Here is a 21,012-nt window from a genome sequence, read left to right as displayed (position 1 = left end):
AACTTGATCCTCGAGGGCCGGTGTCCCTGCAGAGTTTTGTTCCAACACTAGTCAAACACACCTTAACAAACTAATCAGTGTCTTCAAGATCACTTGAACTCTGTAGAAAGGTCTGTTTTAATAGGGTTGGAGCTAAACTATGCAGGACACCGTTCCTCCAGGATCAAGTTTGCCCACACCTGGGCTAGACGCTACTGCACAACAATGACAGTGGTTCAAAAATATATGTTTTGTTGGGCTGAATCTCAGTATATTTTTGATGTAGTTGCGAGCCGGAGGGAGAAAGGAGGTTGGATGTAAATGGCCTTTTGGCTGTAAGTTTGAGATCCCTGGTCTATATACATAGTTATATAATTTATAAAAAGTTTGTGAGAGGAGTGTGGCGATTTCTCTTATACGTGTCGGTTATTATTATTAATATATATATATATATATTATTATATATATTATTATTATTATTTTTTTTTTTTTTTTTTTGAGACGAGAAATGGTTTAAAATGGTCACTGAATGATTGGATGTGACTGCTAGTGTTTGGGGAGCTGATCTAATTGTTTGTTCTTAAGCATAGACTTTACTGACACGCTGGTCTTCCCATGAGTCATTGCTCCTCATCTGAGAGTCTCCTGAGCAAAGGTTAGCACTGCTGTCAGACTCAGCTGCTCCGAGCCCATTTGTCATCTCCTGTTCTCTGCTTTTGCTTTTACATTTAGCCTAGACATACAGTGAAACCACAACACGGATTTAATGCACCAGAGCTCTGTTTATATGTTTTCAGTGTGTGTATGAACTATCCTGTCACAAAATGCGACGAAAATCCTACACGATGGTAATAATTTGATTGCGGTGTTTACATGTCTGTACTGCACTTCAATAATGTGACTAAAATCGGCATTCTCCACATTACTTAATTTTGTTTCTGTTTAGTTCGATTTTGACCGTAATCTAAAATCGATGTTTATATGGTCGACTCTTAATCAGAGTATTGTCTTAATCGTATTAAAATTGGATTATTGGTATCCATGTACAGTATACATAATCACTGACTCTTCATTAAGTGAATAATGTTTAGTATTTAATCATATAGATGCTCCTATAAAATGGCTAAATTATTATTATTAATAATAAAATGATTAAAGAACATATGTATTTATTTAAGTATTTATTTTTAGTATATACACTGTCAAAAATATCTGTACATTATTTTCTGTATTTTAAGATTTACAAGTGTTTTCCATTTATTTACGGTTGTGAATTGCAGTTTGGGATAGTGATCTCTGCTCTGTCGACTTTTAATGTTGAAAATTCAACATAATTTAACAAAGTGACTTTTACTGACATTTTAGTCATAATAATATATAGAGAAATAAGTCTGTAAAATAACAGAAAATGTTCTTGCAGTTTACTACAAGGTTTCTGTAGTGTAATATAAAACACTAACCCAAACAATATATCACTTTAAACTAATAAAAATGTTATTAAAAGTCACTTTTTCCAAATTTTCAAAGTAAAAAATTGTTGAAAGAAAAATTAAGGTTCCTCAGTGCCATTCAAAAGCATAAATAAATGGACAAAAATTTAAATATATTGATCACAAAATACACAAAACTGCTCATTGCAGATATATATATATATATATATATATATACCGGGTAGGATCCTTTTTTTGCGTTCAGATTAGCCTTAATCCTTTGTGGCATAGATTCTACAAGGTACTGGAAAATTCCTCAGAGATTTTGCTCCATATTGACATGATAGCATCACGCAGTTGGTGCAGATTTGTCGACTGCACATCCATGATGTGAATCTCCAGCCTGATCTCACGAGGAAACGCAAGTATTTTACGTTTTGTCAGTTCAGGGGCTAATTCGTACGAATTCGTACGAGTTCAGTTTTACGAAAATGTACGATTTTAAAAAGAAAGCATAGCACCCAACCCCACCCCAAACCGCAACCGTCATTGAGTGATGAGCAAATCGTACTAAATTGTATGAATTCATACAAATAAGCCACTAAATCAAAAAGTTACGAATTGCAGTGAGATTGCATTGGAATCTCCCATTCCACCACATCCCAAAGGTGCTCTATTGGATTGAGATCTGGTGACTGTGGTGGCCATTTGAGTACAGTGAACTCATTGTCGTATTCAAGAAATCAGTCTGAGATGAATCACGCTTTATAACATGGCGGGTTATTCTGATAAAATTAGCCGGAAGAAGATCGGTACACTGTGGTCAAGGGAAGGACATGGGCAGCAACAATACTCAGGTAGGCTGAGTTGTTAACACAATGCTCAAATCGTACTAATGATATTTCTAATGATACTGAACAAGGCATTTGCGCCCACAGAACTGTCGTTCACTAGATATTTTCTTTTTTTGGACCATTCTCTGTAAACTCTAGAGATGGTTGTGTGTTATAATCCCAGTAGATTAACAGTTTCAGAAATACTCTGACCAGCCCGTCTGGCACCAACAACCATGCCACATTTAAAGTAACTTAAATCACCTTTCTTCTCCACTCCGATGCTCAGTTTGAACAGCAGCAGATCGTCTTGACCATGTCTTCATGCCTAAATGCATTGAGTTGCTGCCATGTGATTGGCTGATAATGTGTCCTAATAGAGTGGTCGTTAAGTGCATACCTGAATGATCATAATAATGTATACCACAATGTTTTAATAGCATGGTCATAGCACAGGTGCATTTGCTGGACTGTAATGTAATAACAGCTGTGATGGACATTTCACTGAAGAAAATTACAAAATGATTGAGGCAGATTTCATTTGCACCAGTATGACCTGTTCTCCTTGCCAACATCTGTCTTTTAGTCTTGTCTCCTCTCTTTCTCTTACCTCCGGCTATGTTGCATGCAGCATAAACGGCATTCATTGACATGACTGCAGCTGAATGCACTACTCTGAGAGGAAAGATAAGATTTCAAATAAATTGCAAAGCAGACAATTGAATGCAAGGTGCAGTTCCACAGAGTTAGCAGTAATGGCTTCTTATCGACAGGCTAATTCCCTTCTGGAATTGAATGTGGCACAGCAGAAAACAGATGCCAGGAAAAGAGAAGCTGCATTTCCTACTTGTCATGTCCATCTCCTTTCTGTCTCTTCCAGCTGTCCAACATTCTCCTCTTTTTGGGGGGTTGGTAAGGTTAAAGAGCTTCAGTTGTTCACCAAAAAAAGAGAACATTTTGTTGTTTATCAATAATGCAGTTTTCTCCAGGCCAACTCAAACTGGAAGCCCAGCTGTGTAAGAACTTAAAGAAGGTTTGGTTGGACAACCACTTTAAAATCGTAGCGTTTTAAAGGAAAATTGCATCCAAAAATGTTCTCATATAATATACACTCTTAAATTACACAAATACGGTAAGTGTAGAGCAAACTATATACATTTTTTAAACAATTATCTATTCCCTTTTTTTTTTTATTATCATAAACAATGACTAGGGATGCACCGAGATGGATTTTTTTGGCCGATCAATGATATATTGGCAGCCATATCATTATCGGCCAATAAATGCTATTTTTAAGATTATGAATATCGATCCAATGTCTAAATTAGCCTGATATGTTTAAGCCGATAGATTACGTAATTGTGCAGAACTGCCTGCCTTGTGCATGCGAGGGTGGAACATGTTTAGACTTGTCCAGTGCACTATAATGGAGCTTTCCTCACATTGTTTATTCCTTCAAAGTTAGTTTTTTTCTTTATGGTATTGCTATGCGTTATTAATTCAGTAAGTAACCATATTCCTTATTATTGTAGATTTTGATAGAGTGTCATTGTGTATGTAACCCATCAGATAATGATGAGTGAATAATAGCCACAAAACTTAATCAGAACTCTATGACTCATTCAAACAGTTTTTATTATAAAGTACAAAACCAGTTACTCGTTAAAACATTGCATAAATGGGGCAATTTCAATTTAAAAAAGAGAATGTTAAAGTAAGCAACACAAAATAACAAAACATTCAGGGCAAACCTCAGGCCTACAAGGGGCAGGACGAAGTGTGAGAAGATGCAACAGATGAGAAGCTCTTAACTCCCAGTAGCACAGCAATCACACTACAGCAACCACAGCACTCCAAAAATATACACAAATCACCACAAACCATTAAAGGGTCCCACCACCTCACCAGTGCCAGTCACACCCACGGAGGAGACGAGCGGCTGCCCTTTAACACACAAGAGTAACAAAACAAACCAAAGAAAAAGTTACAATAATATTTGTACACAGCACACAACAAACAGGGCCTTTCACCTAAATCAACAAACAAAAATAGTAACAATAGTCGTGCTAGTCCTGTAACACAAAAACGACTTAATAAATATTTGTGAATATTAAATCTGCATTAAAATGGCTTTGGATAAAATTCAAATACCTTACATAACTGGACCTAACCGAAAGGAATTAAAACCCAACCCAGAGTTTCTTCTTAGAGAACCTATAAAACCATTTTATTTAAATAATCACATTATGTAATAGTAAATATTAAAGTAGCATTTTAAGTTCCTTTTACCTTTTGAATGTAATTCACACAAGTAGCATATCAGTTAAAATCTGCCGACTGTGTCACCAGGCCAATCACCATTAACACGGGTGGGATTCTGAAACACAACACAATAAAGTAACTGTTTACCCCGCCTTTCTTCTCGCATTTCCTACCTCGCAATAAATCCCATGCGTGAGGGCACTTTATATCCTCCGCTACACAGAGCTGATCTAACAACATATTGTTCTAAATGCATGCAATCAAACTTGAAATGATGACATCAAATAAACAAACAGCTCTCCTGACACAATGAACAAGCAAAGTCACAATTACTATAATAGTTAGAGAACAAATTACCTGCTTGATACCCACTTGTTTGTAGCCTCAATGAATGACAACCAAAAGCACGCTATGCTGTTGTGCGTCTATTTATAGCGCGTACTGACACCTATTACGCAACGTTACGCTCTGCTACGGACTTATGGGAAATGTAGTGCCAAGCCCATACGTCGCCCCATCACATGTATTTTGTTTTAAATTGCTTCAGGAAAAATGTTACATTCTATACAAACAATAATTTGTTTTTGGCATGCTCTGATTTATTTAAAATCGGCAATATAGGTCTATATAATCACTTTGCAATTTTGAAATTATTGCTTTTTTTTAGTTTATAAGATTAGATCAAACTTTTCTGAGGTTATTCACTGGATAAAAATATAACATTTTAAAATATTTATATTTGTCAGCTGTAATATATTGGTTATTTGCCTCCATATCCATATCAATAACCGATAACTCTTCAGACTTGGAGGCTGATATATAGGCCGATAATTATAAATATTTCAAAATGTTATATTTTTATACAGCAAACTTCATAAAAGATTGAACTGCTCTTGTGAACTGAATAGTCTATACTCAAAGCAAAAAAGCTATGATTTCAAAATTGCAAGGTGATAATATAAACCTATATTCACGATTTCACATAAATCAGCATGCACAAAATAAATGATTTCCTTTACTTCATAGCAAATTAACATGCAACTTGACTATTGCATGAAAAAATAGGTTAAATAACAAAATGGGATTTAATCAACAAGCAAGTTAAATATATTTTAATTAATATTAAAATGAAAGAGCTAAGGTCTAAAACCAGCTCAAATGTTCTTGAATTAAGCGTGGTGCAGTAATGTACATGTGCACAAATATGTCATATCCAAAAAAGCCTTTTTAGAGGTGTTTTGGCAGCTCCGAGCCACCGTACAAGCAAAAAGCTAAATACAGATTGTATTACTTTAAAAAATGTGGCATAGATTCAGCCTATTTGGTGTTTTTAATCTTTTGAACACATGTAGCTGCTGTTTGTCAATCAGACAACGCTTCTGTGTTCGTTTTTGCTGTCAAGTGCTGGATGAAAAGTTTATTATAAACCACTGAGAGTTTAACTCAAATACGGGCGCAGTCAAACACAGAGCATAATATAAAGAGAATGTGCGGCGAGTTGAGAGCCCCTATGCTGGATTCAGTGACCGGCGCACCTCTCCCCCATGCTGCTGTGAAGACTGTCAGATGTGTGTGTGTGTGTGTGTGTGTGTGTGTGTGTGTGTGTGTGTGTGTGTGTGTGTGTGTGTGTGTGTGTGTCTGTGTGTGTGTCTGTGTGTGGGGTGACAGCCCTCAGGTGCGCTCATTAATATGAATATTCCAATCAAACTGAATCCAATTACATCAACAACAATTACATCAACAACAATTACATCAACAACACATGGCAAGCAACGGGTTGATAATAACAAATAATCATATTAGATTACAAACAACCCAACAAGTTGTTTAGCATGTGTGCGTCTCTGCTGTTATGTTTACACATGTAATATTTTTTCCTGAAGTGATTTAAACCAAAATACACAATGGCACTCAATCAAACACATCTACAATGATAAGAAATATGGTTACTTACTGAGTTATTAACGCACAGCAATGCCACATGAAGAAAGGACAAACTTTGAAGGAATAAACAGTGTGAGGAGAGATCCATTATAGTGCACTGGACAAGTCTGAACAAGTTCCACCCACGCATGCGGGAGGCAGGCAGTTCTGTACAATTACATAATTTATCGGCTTAAAGATAGCAGCCAAATTTAGACATCGCATTGATAAGGATAATCTTAAATTTAGCATTTATCGGCCGATATATCGTGCATCCCTAATAATAATTGACGCTGTGCCTGTCAAGCCCTAAAATGACTAAAAAGTACTATAAAACAAAGCCATATATATTAATACTATATTATATATAGTACTGTTTTAGTAAACTTGAACAAGTATACTAAAAACATTCATTTGTACCAGCTTTATTAGTATTTTTTGAATGCTTTGAAAAATAAGTAAAATCATTGTAGACCCTCTCTCTCTCTCTCTCTCTCTCTCTCTCTCTCTATATATATATATATATATATATATATATATATATAGAGAGAGAGAGAGAGAGAGAGAGCTCTCTATATATATATATATATATATATATATATATATATATATATATATAGAGAGAGAGAGAGAGAGAGAGAGAGAGAGAGAGAGTGTGTGTAACGATACGCATATTCGTATTGAACCGTTCGGTATGAAACTTTCGGTTTGGTACGCATTACGAACCGAACGATTCAATTCAGACTAATATCTAAAAAAATAAAAGGGCATAAATAGAAAATATAATGTTTTCAGTGCAACAACGCTCAACATGGCATCCCAAATGTAGTGGCAGACAACATGCTGACTTCCCCGCTGTCATGTTAAACAGTAGACCATCGCTTTTGAACTCAGAATATCACTGTATTAAAGCATGCACTCATTAGCAATCTTGCTAGCTTCTGTGTTAGCCTGGCTGCTCGTGCTGGCTCTGCCCCCGTTGCCCCAGCAACCCTGGAGCCCCCGACACAGAAGAGCCAACCTCCAAACACTACTCCAGGCACGTGCTACACTAGCTCACAAAATGGCTAGTAATGTTAATGTAATCCTAGGCATCCCAAGTCTCCCGGAAGCTTCCAGAGACTGCTGGATGCCCGCAAACAAATGATAATCTTCTGGAAATCGCGCGTCTCCCCCCCGGTCCTTTAATACGTCACACACCACTCCCCACCGAATCCCTCCCAGCTCTTTAGGTACGTTGGGCACAACTCAACCCCACCGCTCAGGTACATCCGTTACATCCGTGAACTGTTACACCCCTAATATATATATATATATATATATATATATATATATATATATATATATATATATATATATATATATATATATATATATGTGGGCAACAAATTATAGGTTAATTTTATTTAAAAATTATTATATTATTCTGATTCTAATATAGGGGTGCGGCCAGGTAGGGGGCTTACAAGACAATGTGCCCAGGGGCCCCTGAGTTCTTAATCCGGGCCTGTGTGTTACACTGCATGGAAGGTCATTAGCAAAAACCCGTAATAGGGGCTCTTTAACATTTCTAATTTTGACTTTAATGTAGTAATAATGTGCACATTTTTGAAAAGCTGCTATGGAACGATAACAATAAAAAGATCTATACAAATAAAAAGATTTATACAAATAAACTTGAATTAAAGTAAATATGGACAATTGTGATAGTTTTATGGCGTTTTCCCTGTTTTTTGAAGCTTAAAAGCTTCAGTCTGTTTCATTGTAAATGTTTTATAAGTCACATAGCTTTGGAATGACCTGTTTTTTTCAGGCATTTTAAGCATTTTTTGTTATAGCAAGCAAAACCATGATTTACCACTTTACTATTAATGTTGCATTTCATGTTGCATCCTGGAAACCTTGTAAAACTCTGAACCTGCTATATATATCACACCAATAAACTTCATCGATCAGATGTCAGGCCAACTGTTCCCCAAAGCTTTCTCTTCGTCCATGGCAGTTTAGAGCAATGAGAATGAATCATGCTCATGGTGGAATTGTAGGTGTTAGCCATTAGTGCCCCTATTATGCTATTTTAAAGCTCTTTAATTTTGTTTTGGTATCTAATACAATAGGTTTACACTCATCTAAAGTCCAACAGCACTTTCCTTTTTATATTTTGTCTAAAATGGTTGGTTTTAGAATCAGAGAGTCAGTGGTTGGTTTGAGAACAGGGGCCCTGTACCATGATGTGGCTCAGGATTGTAGGATTAGTTTTGAGTTGATAAAACTAAACCAGTACATCAGTAGCAAACAGCCAATCACATGCTTTGAAACTAATATACTGTTGTTGACTTTTCATGAAAGAGTCAGTGCGGTTCATTTGGCATATGTGAATCCCGCAAGCACGTTCGGATCTACACCAAAACAATAGGTCTGAGATCACCTAATTGAAGTGGTCCCAGCTCGATTGAAACAAATTCTAGTGTGTGAAAGAACTCAAATGTAAAAATAAATGTTTACAGTGTCAGTATAACTACTCTAGCCTATATAATGTTGATTTTACCAGTGAATAAAATAGTCTAATATAGTTGTCAATGAAAGATTGCAGACATAGGCCTATATCTCAAACATTATTCAACAGCAGAATTATTAAAAGTAGAATATAATTTTTTATAGAGATCAGTAGATCTCCTACACATAATATTGTTGTTTTTCCATATGTTTGAAAAAAAAACAATAATAATTGCAGACTCATTAATCTTTATTTTACATCTACAGAATCGTGAAAAAATCATGATCTTCAATTTAAGCAAAAAAATCGCGATTCTTATTTTAGCCAGAATCGTGCAGCTCTACTAGAAATATTAGAGTGCTGTTTATTAGTTAGGAAAATTGACTGAACTGCAGTCTTAGTTTATCTGTTTTTCCTCTCTTTAATGTAAAGCCTATAATGCATAATTCTAGCCAATGGCTATGTATGAGAAAGTCTTACCTCTGATATATATTTGGCGATGGTGTCTGTGGTGTCACCATTCAAAATTAAAGCGCAACTTTTCGCTTATATTGTCTTACTACTCATTGTCATAATTTAAAATAAGGACGCATGACAGTTAAGCGGGACTCAAAATAAATCCTGAAACTCTGACCAATGCGAGGAGAGTTTACTCACTTGTGACTTGTTTTAGCTAGAACAACCAAGAACAAAGAGCAACATTGTTACAATTTTAATTCCTGTTTCGGAATAAAACAATCGATCCGCAGGAAAGAACTTGTTTTGCATTAATTGTGATTACCGTTAAACTGTGATATTTTTATCCAAGGTTATCACACCGTCAGAATCTTATACCTGCCCAATCCTAACAGGCACCAGGTCTAAAAGCCAAATTAACAATGATACTAATTCAGCAAATCCGGATCCTTTGGAAGATTCAAAATTGTCTCAGCATGTTGAAAACTTTAACTAAACTCTTCCTGGCCTCAGTTACAACTTCAGTTTTTAGATTCACAAACATTTGTTACATTCACAAATAGTTACATTACATGATAGGTAATACACGGGGGCACTTAGTAATTCAATTCATCTTTATTTCTATAGCACTTTTACAATGTAGATTTTCCCAGCACAGCTTAACATAGAAGTTCTAGTAAATTGAAACCGTGTCACTCCAGTTTTCAGAGTTAAAGTTCAGTTTAGTTCAGTTTATTGTGGTTTAATTTTCACTGCTGAAAGTCCAAACAATGAAGAGCAAATCCATCGATGCGCAGCTCCACAAGTCCTAAACCATGCAAGACAGTGGCAACAGTGGCGTAGAAACAAACTTAACCAAATGATGGAAGTGAAGGAAAAAAACCTTGAGAGAAACCAGGCCCAGTTGGACACGACCATTTCTCCTCTGGCCAAACTTCAGTCTAGGCGCCAGTGGCTGGAGAGAGCTGGACATCCATCATGGAGAAGCTGCAGGTGTGAGTAGGTTACCGGCGAGTGTTCAGGCTGGCCCACAGGACCAGTGCAGAGACTGGTCTGTCACTGGGGTCTTTTAGGAATCAATCTCATGATAACCACTCCTCCAAGAACACCACAACATCTGTTCAGGATACAGTGCAGTCCAATATTAAAGAGACCTTGGGATAAAAACATAAAGACATAAGCGTAGATATGCATAGTAGAGGCAATTTAACATTATTTCGAATAAGACTCCCGTCACAATGAAATAAATCCAACACAGACTCATTGATGCTGCTGGAGTGCGCTCATTTACATGATGTAATTTTAATGACTTGGAGAATTAGAGAACAGGTGGCCGTGGATGTGCCTGAACTCTCTCTCTTTCTCTCTTTATCTCTCTGTCGCTTTTCCTTTCTGTATTTCTGGCTCCAATGGTGGATGATAGTGTTTGATAAACTCAACTGTTTAGAAAATCAAAATAGACAATTATGCAGCCAGGCAGAAAAAAACACACAAGTTCTGATCATGCGACAACTGCCCCCTCCAAACACATTTGCTACGAAGCTTAATAAAGGATCTCGCAGCAGGTACAAACAGCCTGCTGAGGAAAGCAGATGGGAGATGAAGGAAAGAGAAATGGAGCCTATTTAGTCCTCTTTTGGGGGTATATTCTACAAGAGAGACAGGCCTCATTTACCCAGCAAATATCAACAAACACAACAACTATCAAGGATCACTCTAGTAAGTGTGTGTGTGGGTTGATATCAGGTTTAAGGCTCTCAGCAGGTTACACTGTTCCTCAGAATGAAGTGTTTTCATGCGTAACCTCTGCAAGCGCCGCGGCGTATCACTGCAGTCATCCAGGTGAAGAGAGTCTCGAAAAAACAAAATCTGGACTTCAATTCCCGGAACAGCTTCTTACTCGCAGCAGGACTGGAGCGCAGAGGTCTGTTCATCCGTCTCTTTCTCTTCTCTGCTCTCTGCTATCACTTTTAGCCCCATCAGACCTCTGTGGAGAACAGAAGCTCAGTGGAAATTTTGCACACTTGAAGCATTTTTTGAAATGAAGAAAAGCTTTTTTGTTTTGTTTTTAAAATATTAATTTGGACATTTGTGCCTTTTTTATGATGGGACAGTATATTGACAGGGGACTGTAACCTGAAATAGGGCTGTGCAATTAATTGAAAATCCGATTTCGATTTCGGCTTCTAACGATTATGAAAAACCATCAATCGAGATAAACGATTATTGCATCATACACCAAAAGCGCGAAAGACCGCGTGCTTATGTGTGTGTGCAACACCCGCACACGCACAAGCACGCGGTTAGCATTCGGTCTGATTCGCACACTGAGATGAGCAGAGGAGCGCAGACATCTAAAGTCATCTTAACGTGAGCGCTTTAATGGTCAAATAGGTGTCAAAACGCGATGATTAGTGATTATTCATATTAACCCTCATTTGTGTAATAAACAAACGAGTTGAGAATCAAAAGACACGTGAAACAGAAACCATTAAAGTGACGGTGCCAAATGCTGCAGCCTGTTTTATCATTAATCAAACGACGAGAACATCCCTTACTGCTCCTGACTGAAGGACTTTTGTAGCTAAAGTGTTTTTCTTAGGGTGAAGATGCTTAAATAACAGTTTGTTTTATATTTTTATTCTATTGTATTTATTTCTCTTTCCTCTGCAGGGTGGAAAATAACTGTATATATACAGTTGAAGTCAGAATTATTAGCCCTCCAGAATATTAGCAACCCTTTTCCTCCAATTTCTGTTTAATGGAAAGAAGTTTTTAAAAAAAACTTATTTCTGAACATAATAGTTTTGATATATCATGTCTAATTACTGATTTGTTTTATCTTTGCTATGATTACAGTAGATAACATTTTACTAGATGTTTTTCAAAATACAAGCATTCAGATTAAAGTGCAGTTCAAAGGCTTAATTAGAATAATTAGGCAAGTCATTGTATAACAGTAGCTTCTTCTGCAGACAATCAAATAATATATTGCTTAAGGGGGCTAATAATATTGACCTTAAAATGGGTTTCAAAATATTTAAACCTGCTTTTATTCTAGATAAAATAAAACAAATTAGACTTTCTTCAGAAGAAAAAAAAATATTAGAGGAAATACTGTTAAAATTCCTTGCTCTGTTTAACATAATTTGGGAAATAGTTATTTAAAAAAACAAAATTCTCAGGAGCGCTAATAATTTTGACTTCAACTGATAATCGTTTTGAATAATCGTGATTACAATTATGACCAAAATAATCGTGATTATGATTTTTTCCAAAATCGAGCAGCCCTAACCTGAAATGCCCACATTGTAAATATTGGCGCTATATTGTATATCAGCACCGCCAACCTGATTTCAGCAAGTAGGACATGTTACTGGATTAACGTTGATGCTGGAACATCATTCCAATAGGAGTTAAGAGATATGTTTACTGTTTATGTTTAGTCTTACGGTTAGGTTTATACACTTCTACATGATTGTTATTCAACTATTATACCAAAAATAATGTTTCAGGATCAACATGATGTTAATCTAGGATCGCATCTTACTTGGCAAAGTCATGACATACATATCAGCACTATAATTTGGCGCTATATATTGTGTCATGAACTGCCCTGTGTTGTTGATTTGTGTTTATAATAAAAATGCAATGATTACCTCTTTTTATAGAGATTTATAGTTAAATCTAAATATCTATAATTTATCTAGAAAGTGTATTTTATCAAATAAAAAAGCACATAATAAAAAAACAGCTATTATTGATTAGTAGAGCAAATAAAATTGGCTTTCATAAAAACGTATTTGATTTTATTCAATAAGATTTTAGTTTGGTAAAGTGTTTCCATTTGTTCTTTAGTTGTCACAACTCACAACAATTCATTATATTAATTAATGCACACTTGTTTGTACTTGAGATCATTGAGTTTGTGTGATTAAGTCCCGCAATTTGATCAATTTATTGTTTGTACAATGCACATAAACATTTTGTTCAGTTTAACTCCTTTGTAAAGCTGCGCGGTTAATCGAAAAAAAGATCACAATCTTGATGCAACTTTACACTCGATCTTCAATTATATTTTCACGGTCAGTAGAGAAGCGTAAAGGCGGTCACACAAGTCTTCACATTGTTTTATATATGTTGCTCAGCAACATGGACACCTGCAAATGGTGTTAAAAGTGTCACCTATATTTATAAGGTATAATTCACCCAAAAGAGTATTTTTTGTCATCATGTAATGAAGTATTCTCGGCCGCGAAATCACACATGAGCTGACGCACTGTTTGTTTACTATCAAATGGACGTGCATGTGCCTGCAAATAATGTCTACTTTAGTTGACAGAAACTGCGCAGACTGTGAATAACAGGTAATTAAGTTGTAAATAACGTTCAGTGACATGAACCACACTCAGCAGTAAAAAGTGAATCCGAAAGCGCACACATCATTTTAATGATCATTTCCCATTTTAGAAGTATATTTACATGTTTTTTTTTCCTTCATAGTGTTGAGCATGAAAATAAATGTTTACTGGGTGAGTATAACCACTCTAGATTATATAATGTTGAATTTAATGCAAGAGGGAATCTGATTATGACAAATGTTTCATTTTACCAGAAAAAAATGGTCTAATAATGTTGTCAATGACAAGTGAAAAAATTATATTTTGATGTTGTCACTTTACTTTGAAATAACAACCAGGACTTATTTAAAGTCATTCCAAGTTTATACAAAATGTATTATTTTAACCAACAGTAGACCCACACATAAGCCTAATAGTATTTTAGCTGTTTTACCATACGTTTGAGATACAGAATCCTGAGAAAATCGTGATCTTGATTTTAAGCAAAAGAAATTGTGATTCTCAATTTAAGCCAGAATCGTGCAGCCCTACTCTTTTGGATATCTTTATTATTTTAGTTTATTAACTAAACCAAGTTGCTATTGAAACACATTTTCCCAAAATTTAGATTTTACATATAACAGTATTTTTACCAATGTTTTTATACATTTAATGTGTAAATTAATGGGTAAATTACAATTAATAGATTGTTTCATAAATAACATGAGTAATACTGTATATAATTTACATTTATGTGAGGGTTGGGGTAGGGCTGGATGTTAATAAAAAACAATTCATGGATATTTTAATAAATAATTCTCATTAACTTCCGGCCGCAGCTGTGTCTTCTAGTAACCATCGTCTATAGTAGTTTAATTTCACCCAGGCTCATTCTGATTACATACCTCTAAATAAATTTCTGGAGAGCACCAAATAAGCCCCAGGAGGTTTTTGTTTTTGCGAATTCACCAGAGGCCGCTGTGTATGCTTTTTTAGATCTCAAATTTCTCTCGGGAGTGCCATTTGTGCCTGCTGTTCTTGCATAAATCCACCAGAGGTCGCTGTCAACTGACAGACTAACCGACCGATCCCCCACCCTCTCCCTTTCCTAAACCCAACCAATATTGTTTTAAAAAGCACCGATTGACCCGCCCACCCACTTTCCTAAACCCAACCGCAGTGTTTTCTAAAGCAATCCAGAAAAAGAAAAGCCGCCTGATTTTTACCACATTTTAAGATTTTACCACATTTTCACTCTGTTATTTACTTGTTTATTTTATTTTCCAGCTTTTGTCTTACCTGCTTTCTGGAACGGATCTTTGCCAGACTTGAACGCTGTTGTCGCAGTCATCTTCGCTCTGCGTCTCAAGTCCGCCAACGTATGCGTCGAGCTACCGGACAAACTGGTAATAGCGGACCGTTTTCTACATGGAGGTAAGGGGTCAGCTGATAAGCGAGAAAAGAAAAGGGATCCTACCGCCTCATAGCATTCGTTTTGAAGGCAAAATGCAGCCATACATAGCTCTGGTAACATAATTTGCGATCTCCAGAAACGTCTGGGCCACGTTTTCAGATTTCATGTTGGTTTAATTGTGTGAAATGCATTGTCTTCTTAATATGAAACATCCGACACCATTTAATGCAATTAGCACAAATCCACACTGAGGATTGGCCATCTGAGAGGGACATCAGCTAAAGCCAAGAGCCAGAAGAAGCTCTGACCAATGGCAAAAATCCCAGGGTCTGAGCTCTGTTTAGACGATGGGAAAAAGCCAGACAGAAGAGTGGCGAGGAAGAAGAGATTTACTGAACAGATGGTGGTGTGAAGAGCGTTTAGCCCTCAGTGTCTAATCACAGAAACAGCCAGTGCTCGGCAAGAGCTTGTGTTTGAAAAGTTAAAATGTTCAAGATGCCTTCTCAACGCTTGTCACATCTAATAATGAGGGCAGTGTTGATTTAGACAGGGAAATATTGATGGAAATATTTGTTGATTAGGGGTTTTGTTTACTTGTTTTCCCAATGCTTGCCAGTGGATTAAGCTTACTCAAACACGTCCTATTTACATGATATTAATTGCATATATCCACAAAGTTTAATGTTTGATATGCTCATGTTAATTCAAAACTTTAAATATTCATAATCGTCAATCAATTTATAGGTGCTATATAATTAAATCTGGATATACCTAGACATACCTGAATAATACAATGCAAAAATGAATCAAGATGCATGTTCTAGACAAGCAAAACAGTCAAAATGATTGTCTTGATTTGAGAAAAAATAAATATTTAAGCAAAATAATGCCTTGTCAAAGGGAAAAACAAGATTATTCTGTTTACCCCATTGGCAGATTATTTTGCTTGTTTTAAGGGAAAAAATATGCCATTCTTTTTTAAGAAATATGCCAAAACAAAGTGTGTGTGTGTGTGTGTGTGTATATATATATATTTTTTTCCCTTAAAACAATAGTATATATAAATATATCAATTTATATATATATATATATATATATATATATATATATATATATATATATATATATATTATACCTGTCAACCCTCCCATTTTTATCAGGATTCTCCCGTATTTTACAGTTCTATCCCACTATCATCCTGTAAAGATATATTTCCGTATTTCTCCCGTATTTTCAGTCTTTCTCTGAAGGGTGGCAATAAATATTAAAGAGCCAGTCCTCCCTATACACAACTCATACCGCCGAACCACCAGGGGACGCCCCTTGCTCTTAAATGTGAGTCTGTTCTGTGTTTTTGTTTTATCGATGCATGAAAACACATTGAAATAAATTTAAAACGGCGCAATTCCCTTTCCTTTTCATTACAGGTGCCATAGCCCCTCCTATGCAATCCTCAAATCAATCACTGTCAGCTGACGTGCTCCATAATAAATAGACGCTGAGCAGAGCGAAAGTCTGGTTTTTGGGTTCGTGTCTGAACTGACACATAATAAATAATAATAATGTCTAAAGATGTCGATTTTGGTGGGTTTTTTTTTTTTTTTTTTCAAACAACTCATTTCGTCCTAAATGAGCATAAACAGTTTGGAAAGCAGTCGAATGCTTTCATTATAATGTTAGATGTGTGCATTTTTAAAATGATGAATTATTTAATGTAATTAAACGAAAAAATCTAAATAAATGAGATTCATCCGTTGCTCTCAATCAGAATGTGTAAGTTATACAGTGAAGAAAAGGTTGATGAGATTTAGTAACTAGATTCTATTTCTTTTTAATAGCTATTAATTTTAATAAGCTGAACTGTTTGCTAATTTATTTGCTGCTACTATCTATTTTTTATTTTGTAAATAGTAATAATAAAACATATTACAGTTTAACTGTTTATTTACAATGAGGAACAGCTCCAGAGGAACATATTTAGTAATTTGGGGATTGTTTTTAGGGGTTTGGGGTTCGGAGTAGTCCCTTATTATGATAGGCATATCCCTTATTTTCACATCCTAATGTTGATGGATATATATATATATATATATATATATATATATATATATATATATATATATATATATATATTTTTTTTTTTTTTTTTTTTTTTTTTTTTTTTTGAGGGGAGTCTATTCTTCCTTCTTTTTTGTCCCCAGCTGATCACATACCATTCGGCTTTTACTCATTTGTCAGCAAAAAGTTTGTATTCAATTAAAGGGAAGTGAAGCACTGTCAAGTTTACCTTATTTTGTACACTAGATTCCACTTTAATGAAAATATATTTAAACAAACTCGATTAATGTAACCATTTAGAAGAAAACGGCACTAATATCACCGCGGCTTTTCTCATGGCAGGTTTTTACATCCTTCATAACATGTTGAGAGATCGACTTGAAGAGGGAATATGTCACAGACGTGACTTAATAAAGTGTGAAGTCATGTATGATTTTAATCGTTGCATTAGTTTGAATGTAAATCCCCTCGTCAGGCAGTGCTGGAGCAGTGTAAGAGATTGGATCAAAGCGCATCAAACGAAAGGTATTAACAAAGACAAATACGCAACTGAAGGCTCTTAAATGCTTATATTTGTTGTATTTGCAGCAGCTCTGTAATGCTCGTCCACATCTTTATGCATTGAGTTCAATTGGGCTGTCCAGTCTCTGTGTTCAGTCTGTTACAATCATGGTTGAAACCTAAACAGGCAGCGTAAAACAGAGAGTGAATCCAAGCTCATCAAATGATTGGTAATTAAAAAAAAAGAGAAAATATATATATATACTTTTATATTAGACACACATCTGATGCTTGTATTTGCAACAGCTTCACGTCTACAACTTCACGCATGGAGGTGAATTAGGCAATAAAGACTCCTTTACTTCCATTGTTTCTGTTCAGCGGAGGGAACGAAACCATCCCCGTGACGTCAGACACAGCGACATACCAAGATGGCAGCACCCTAGGTCTAAAATCTATTATAAAGCACGGCGTTTTCTTCTAATTGGTTACATTAATCGAGTTTGTTTAATATATTTTCATTAAAGTGGAATCCAATGTACAAAATAAGGTAAACTTGACTGAGTGCTTCATTTCCCCTTTAAATTGTTACAAAATCTACTACGATAAATTAATATTTTAATATATTTAAATATAAACATGTCAGAATAATGGTTTAATTTTTACATTAATAAATCAAATTGCTTCTGCTTAATGTTTGTATTTGATCGTTACTATGTAAATTTAATCTCACCTGGACATCAAATATATCTAAATATATGATTTAAAATGACAAAACAAATATAGAGGGCGATGTAGTGGCGCAGGATGTAGTGCTGTCGCCTCACAGCAAGAAGGTCGCTGGTTCTAGTCTCAGCTGGGTCAATTGGTGTTTCTGTGTGAAGTTTGCATGTTCTCCGGTTTTTCCCCCACAGTCCAAAGACATGCGGTATAGGTGAGTTGGGTAGGCTAAATTGTCAGTAGTGTATGAGTGTGAGTGAGTGTGTAGAGATCGGTTGTGACTGGAAGGGCATCCGCTGCGTAAAACATGTGTTGGATAAGTTGGCAGTTCATTCAGCTGTGGCGACCCCCGGATCAATAAAGGGACTAAGCTGAAAAGAAAGTGAAAGAATAAATGAAAACAAATATAGAGAACTTCTCAGCAAACATTTTATATGCAGACTAAATAAGATCATTTGCCTAAATGCAAAGTTTTTGGTTTTTTTGTAGGGCGTCGGTGTCTTAATCGTCATGACCCACTTCACTAGGCTACAGTGTATATAACATAATGATATTGTGTTGTCCTATAATGTGTCGAAGCTGCAAAATTTTTTGCTTAAAATTACAAAATAACAAATATAGAGAACGTTCTCAGCAAACATTTTATATGAACACTAAGAGTGCTTTCACACCTGTCAATCGATTCAGTTGTTCCGAAACAGGGATTAAAATTGTTACAATGTTGCTCTTTGATCTTAGTGCGGCTCGCTTTCACACGGCAAAGTTTCTAATCGGACCAAAATAGCTATAACAAGTCATGTGCGAGTAAACTCTCCTCACATTGGTCACTTTCACAGTTTATTTTACAGAGTCCTGCTCAGCTGTCAGGGGGGTGGTAGTGGTTTGGTGGTGTTTGACAGGGTGTGCGCGACATGTCTGAAGAGCGAGGAGGGATGCTGTGGGGAGGGGTGAGAAGGGTACGCAACGTATTTGAGGGCTGGGAGGGACAAGAGCAATTTTAGCAGCCTGATCTCACGAGAAAACGTAAGTATTTTACGTTTTGCCAGTTTAGTGGCTAATTCGTGCAAATTTGTACAAGTTCAGTCGTACGAAATTGTAAGATTTTTTTAAAAGGAGGCGTGGCACCTAACCCCACCCCTATCGTACGAAATCATACGAATTAGCCACTGAATCAAAAAGTTACGGACTGCTGTGAGATTTCGTTGGATTTTCGGGAAATTATCACTCGTTTGTGGGTGCCCGGGAGTCTCTGTGCATTTGCGGGAGACTAACGAAACTTCCGGGAAACTTGAGATGTCTGGAATGACATGCCCTGCTCATAATTTTCTCTTCATATAGCCATATGCCTTTTACATATCCATAATACACTGTGACATAACCGGGCTCGGATCGTATCGCTTTCTCACTACAATCGATCCGCTCCAGAGTTCGTTTCAATCGAGCCGAGACCACCTCATTCAAGCGATCTTATAGCGATTGTTTTGCTGCGGATCCGAGCGCGATTGGTGGTTTCACATATGCCAAACGAACCGCGCTAACTGGGCAAACGAGACAGGTTCCTAAACAAAAGTCTAGGTGTGAAAGAACCCTTAATAAGACGTGCAGAACAAAAGGTTTTTCACTTTTATATTGTTCTCACCTCAGAGATGCCTTTGAAAACAGGCACAAGAAGCTTTTTTTTATTTTTTTATACACGTGCTGTGATAGTCATTGTTGGACTATCACGAAGGAACATCAGGGAGCTGTTATTTATGGTGTAATAAGCGCACACTGTGTGTGGAGACACAAGGAGTACACAGTGTGTCTTGTAAACATCAGAACATCAAAAATATGTCATTAACATTTTATTCCTTACAACCCCGAACACAGGGAGAAAAGTACAAGTGCCTTTTTATTCGAAATGCAATATGGCAGATGGAACATCGTATTTGGATAATGGTGTGCATTACTGACAGTGAGTGCTTCTATAAAGACTTTTTATTTCTGGAGACCTTTTCGCGGTTGTCTTTATCCGATTCTCCTGTCATATAAAGGTAACACATGCTGTAGATTAGCGCTGAACAGGCCTGCAGGAAGCATATGTCGGCTCTCATCTAAACAGCAATACCTAGAGACAATGGGCAAACCCTCGCGTCACGGCGCTGATAATTACTGCACTGGAGTCAGTAATGCATCTGGACAGTGCTGCACGATGGACACTTCCATAAACATGCTGATGAGATCAAGCAGACCCTTTTCAGATCTCATTATCTCTGCATTGATCAATAATGCATTTAAAGTTGCTTTGAGAAGATATACAGTGCAAATTCAGTTGTGGGGTTTTGAACAACTCAGGGTGGCACAGTGGCTCAGTGGTTTGCACTGTCGCCTCAAAGTGCGAAGATCGCTGGTTCAAGTCCTGGCTGGGCCAATTGGGGTTTCTGTTTGGAGTCTGCATGCTCTCCCCATGTTCGCATGGATTTCCTCTGGGTGCTCCGGTTTCCCCCACAGTCCAAAGACATGCACTAAAGGTGAACTGAATGAATGAAATTGATCGTAGTGTATGAGTGTGTGTGAATTAGTGTGCATGGGTGTTTCCCAATACTGGGTTGCAGCTGGA

The 21,012-nt window shown here is 36.5% G+C and overlaps 2 long non-coding RNA genes across 6 annotated transcripts in view; one reads left to right on the top strand and one right to left on the bottom strand.

Annotated features, from left to right (window-relative positions):
• The window catches only part of LOC137487503 (uncharacterized), a 41,490-nt gene extending 24,788 nt beyond the window's left edge, over positions 1-16,702 (top strand). Inside the window, exons 2-4 of the long non-coding RNA XR_015507998.1 lie at positions 15,008-15,154; positions 16,372-16,469; positions 16,562-16,702. This is a non-coding gene — a long non-coding RNA (uncharacterized LOC137487503). The remainder of the gene's footprint in view (positions 1-15,007; positions 15,155-16,371; positions 16,470-16,561) is intronic.
• On the bottom strand, positions 3,860-4,904 carry LOC147840910 (uncharacterized). 5 transcript variants are annotated; one of them, XR_015506974.1, is made up of 3 exons: positions 4,532-4,904; positions 4,394-4,456; positions 3,860-4,314 (listed from the first exon to the last, which is right to left on the bottom strand). It is a non-coding gene; the product is annotated as an uncharacterized LOC147840910 (long non-coding RNA). The 5 variants fall into 5 exon arrangements; XR_015506972.1 differs by having other exon boundaries at positions 3,860-4,456; positions 4,532-4,619; positions 4,862-4,904; XR_015506973.1 differs by having other exon boundaries at positions 3,860-4,456; positions 4,532-4,619; positions 4,877-4,904.
• Positions 16,703-21,012: the final 4,310 nt, after the last annotated feature.

This window comes from Danio rerio, chromosome 14 (genome assembly GCF_052040795.2).
Source record: "Danio rerio strain M-AB ecotype USA chromosome 14, GRCz13ab, whole genome shotgun sequence".
Taxonomy (NCBI): Eukaryota; Metazoa; Chordata; class Actinopteri; order Cypriniformes; family Danionidae; genus Danio; species Danio rerio.
This window is presented reverse-complemented; position numbering and strand designations above follow the sequence as displayed.